Source organism: Cottoperca gobio, unplaced genomic scaffold (genome assembly GCF_900634415.1).
Source record: "Cottoperca gobio unplaced genomic scaffold, fCotGob3.1 fCotGob3_503arrow_ctg1, whole genome shotgun sequence".
Lineage (NCBI taxonomy): Eukaryota > Metazoa > Chordata > Actinopteri > Perciformes > Bovichtidae > Cottoperca > Cottoperca gobio.
In genome coordinates this window covers 16,470-21,100 of record NW_021167042.1, presented here as the reverse complement: position 1 = coordinate 21,100, position 4,631 = coordinate 16,470, and the positions used below count along the sequence as shown (strand labels likewise).

The 4,631-nt window shown below is 39.6% G+C and overlaps 1 pseudogene; it reads left to right on the top strand.

The window, feature by feature from the left end:
* The first annotated feature begins 7 nt into the window (after positions 1 to 7).
* On the top strand, positions 8 to 2,710 carry LOC115006133 (nuclear factor 7, brain-like; annotated as a pseudogene).
* The last annotated feature ends 1,921 nt before the right edge of the window (positions 2,711 to 4,631 follow it).

The window sequence follows — 4,631 nt, the reverse complement described above, 5'->3', positions numbered from 1 at the left end:
TTGTTGAACAGAGCTGAGACGCCAGGACAGGGTGTGAGATCTCTGCTGGAAAACACACGTCTGGAGTGAAGAGAAAGGACAGTAACTTGTTGAGTCTTGCTTTCAAAAGACAACAGGGACCGAGACAGATGGCTGAGAAAACCGCTCTTGTTGAAAGTTTCCTGAACTGCCACGTGTGTTCAGAGACTTTCAGAGATCCTGTGTCTCTGAGCTGCAACCACAGCTTCTGTTCCAGCTGCCTGCAGAACTTCTGGGAACAAAGTAAGAACAGAAACTGTCCCATTTGTAAAAGAAAGACCTCAAAAGATACATTACTTGTGGACTTTGCACTGAAGGAACTGGCTGACTGCTTTGCTGAGAGGCTGAAAGTTGGATCATCTGAGACGGAGAAAGGAGAGAAGAAGGTGGAGGTGTTGTGTAGTAAACATCCAGAAGAGCCTCGATTGTTCTGTAAGGATGAAGATAGAGCTGTGTGTCCTGTCTGTGAGTTTTCTCTCCACCAGAGTCACACGGTGGTTCCTGTAGAACAAGCAGTCAGTGAGCTGAAGGACCAGCTGACATGTGACTTAGAGTCTCTGCAGGACAAGAGGAACAAACACAAACAAGTGGAGGAAACATACAACGAAGTGATTCAAGAGTCCAAGAAGCAGCTGTTGTCCACAGAGAGGAAGATCAGAGCAGAGTTCAACAAGCTCCACCAGTTCCTGAAAGAGGAAGAGGAGTCCAGACTGGCAGCTCTGAGGGAGGAAGAGGAGCAGAAGAGGGAGACTATCAGCAGAGAGATGAAGATGATTCAGGAGCAGATCTCCTCTCTGTCACACAGTATCTCTGCTGTTGAAGAAGACCTGCAGAAACACAAGGTGCCATTCCTCAGCAGTTATAAAGCCACTCAGACCAGAGCCAGAGTCCAGTGCTCACTGTCAGATCCACAGCTGCTCTCAGGAGCGCTGATAGATGTGGCCAAACACCTGGGCAACCTGTCCTTCAGAGTCTGGGAGAAGATGAAGGAGAAGGTCCACTTCAGTCCTGTCCTTCTGGACCCAAACACTGCAGCCTGCTGTCTCTATCTGTCTGATGATCTGACCAGTGTGAGATGTGGAGACACAAACCAGCAGCTTCCTGATAATCCAGAGAGATGCACTAAGTATGCTGATGTTCTGGGCTCTGAGGGCTTCAGCTCAGGGAAACACAGCTGGGAGGTGGAGGTGGGAGATCATCCTGTCTGGTTTGTAGGTTTGGTTAAAGAGTCAGTTGACAGGAAGGGAGAGATACAAGCTTCACCAAAATATGGAATCTGGTGTTTATCACATCGCAGTGGGAAATACACTAATGGTGATTGGTGAGACTGTCAGAGTGAAGAAGAATCTCCAGAGGATCAGAGTCCAGCTGGACTATGACAGGGGGGAGGTTTCCTTCCACAACCCTGAAGACATGACTCACATCTACACTCACAGAGACACTTTCACTGAGAAACTCTTCCCATTGTTCAGTATTGGAAAAGCTGGTGAAGCTAAAACTGCTGATATCAAAATGTGTCCCACTGAGATTTCTCTGTGACGTTCAGGAATGTAAGTGTTCGTTAAGACTTCAGTCTGACTTCACTGTCTGTCTAGATCTCATTGTAATAATCAAGACAAACAACAGAAAATCCAGACAAATATGATGTTAATCCTCAAACTGCATTACATCATCTGCTCTTCAACCTTCCTGCAGGTTTACAGACGAGCCTGGTTAGCAGCATGTTGTGTTTAATCACCACAATGTAACATTTATTGTCTCCACTAAACCAAATACTTTGTGTTCACTTGTGATTCTTTAACTTTTGTCTTCAGACGTCAGTTTTAGTTTGTTACATTTCTGAATCTTCAGATGAGTTATTTTACATTTGCTCATGTTTTACTGTCAGAGTTTGACACTTTACACTCAGAGTCTCAGTGTATTCAAATGCATTGATTGTTTTTGTTTTGTTTTTCAGCAGAATTGATTTGTTGTTATGAATTGTCTCCGTCTGAAATGATTTATGCAACATGGTTTCATGTGTTTATTGTCTTCATGTAACTTACTGTAAACACATTGTTTTAATCTTGAGCCATGAAGGATGTAGTTATAGTTTGTTTATCTAAAATCTCTAAAGATGGGAACTCCTGCTCTTGACTTTCTGTTTTCTCTTTAATGGATGTCTTCAGAATATTTGACGTTGTTTTGTGAATTCTCTGCTTTGTTGGCGTTTCAGAAATAGATTTAGTGTGTATGTCATGCCACCTCTTAAAGACAATGTGGATACAAGATGCTGAAACTTTATCACATCATCAGGAAACAAAGTTAACAAGTCAAAGCTGTTAATTATCCTGGTTATCAACATCTAGTGTTTAGTCAAACAACCTTGTATAGTAGAATCAGTCATCACTTTTAGTTTGGAGAGTTTTGGCTCTTTTTATGAATGATTTCAGATTTGGATTTGTTGTTTTACTCTGAGGGAACAAGTCATTTAATATACTTTTATTTGAGTTCAGTCTTAATTCTTACAGTGCTTCTGCAACCTGTAGCCTATATAACATTGTTTGTAGTGTTTACATGGTCAATAACATGAATGATAAATGACAATGTCCAGTTTTAGATCAACATAAAGGAAATACTTTCTGTACAATTTACTTTAATATGTTTCATTTCTAAATGAACTAAATCTTTATAAAATGTACATCATGCTGCTTCACATGATTATTTATTAAATAATCAGCAGTTTTATTAAAATGTTATCTCTGAGGTTGTTTCCTTTCTTTACGTCAAATATTCATGTGACAAATTACAAAACATACAAACAATGAAAGATGATAATAAAACCAGCTTTTACTAAAGAAACTTTATTTAATCTCAACACATTAATAATTAAACCTCTTTTTATTTGTATGTATGGACAGCCAAACCGTATATATATCTGTTATATACAGACTGTATATAAAGAAGCTAGAACAGCCTCATGCCACCCTGATGAAGGCTACAGTGGATATAAAACGTTTACACACCTTATAAAATTGCAGGCTTTTCAAACGTAAAGACAGAAATAATAACAACGTAGTAAATGTTTGACTTGTTCCACCAAACAAACACAAATACAGTTAAAAAAACAAATAGTTAATTATTAGGAAGAAGACGTTTTTAAAAACTACAACACCCTGATTGCGTAAGTCTGCACACCTCACCCAACGAACACTTTGTGAAGCACTTTGTGCATTTATTACAGCAGCAAGTCTTTGTGAAGAAGTCTCTATTCACTTTGCACATCGACACTTTGGAATTTGATCTTCTTTGCAGAAAAGTAGAAGTTCCTTCACATAGCGAGGGGATCTCCTGTGTACAGCTCTCTTTAGGTCATTGCACATGTTTTCGATGGGATGGAGGTCCGGGCTCTGACTGGGACATTCCAAGACTTTGATTTTCCTTTTCTGAAGCCACGCCTTGGTCCACTTGGATGTGTGCTTTGGGTCATTGTCATGTTGGGACGAGATATTCCTCTTCCTCTTCCTCTTCATCTTCATCTTTCTGACAGCAGGTTTTGTGCCAGAATATCTTGATATTTGGAGCTATTCATTCAAGCAGCCCAAAGCATGATGCTCCCACCACCACGCTTCACAGGCGTTTGGTGTTCCTTGGATGATGAGCTGTATTGAAACATATCTTAACATAGTTCAACCTTTGTCCCGTCAGACCACAACACATCTTCCCACATGGTTCGGGGGTGACTCAAACAGGCTTTGATATTTCTTTTTGTAAGAAAGGGTTTCCGTGTTGCCACGCTACCCCATCGCCCAGACATGTGCAGAATACGGGAGATGGTGGTCACATGCAAGGAGGGACCAGTACCTGCCAGAAATTCCTTTAGTTCCTTCAATGTTGCCGTTGGCCTCTTGGTCGCCTCCCTGATAAGTCTTCTCCTCGTCCTCTCATCAACTTTGGAGGCTCGTCCTGATCTTTGCAATGTCTCTGTGGTGCCACATCTTCTCCACTTATTGATGGGTTGACAGTGCTCCACGGTACATCTAATGCAGGGGTGTCAAACTCAAATACAGACCGGGCCAAAATTTAAAACTGAACAAAGCCGTGGGCCAAGGTTGAACAAATTAACCTTTTAATAGGGACCCAAACAAGTTTTGCATTGAATATTGAACAAGCAAGGCTTATATAACTTTATAGTGACATGCTAAATCGAGTTTCAAATAATAATAATAATAATAATAATAATAAAAATATCAATGGCATATCAAATAAAATTTAAATAAAAATTGAATGCCTCTTTTCTATTTGCAACCTTCTGAGGTAAATATCAAAATAAACTTTTTCCACAGGCTAATAATACATTTGAAAATAAAATAATAATAATGAATGAATCAAACATTCAAGCCTTGAAGTAGCAAGAGAAAGTGCATGAATAAAACGTTAATTATTGCTCAGTTTGCTACACTGATTTGCTTTAACACTAAATATGGAACAAGCAACGCTTATATAACTTAATAGTGCAAAATCAACTTTCAAAAAACGAACGAAAAAACATCAATGGTATATTAAATAGAATTTAAATAAAAAATGGAATGCCTCTTTTCTATTTGCAGCCTTCTGAGGTAAATATCAACATT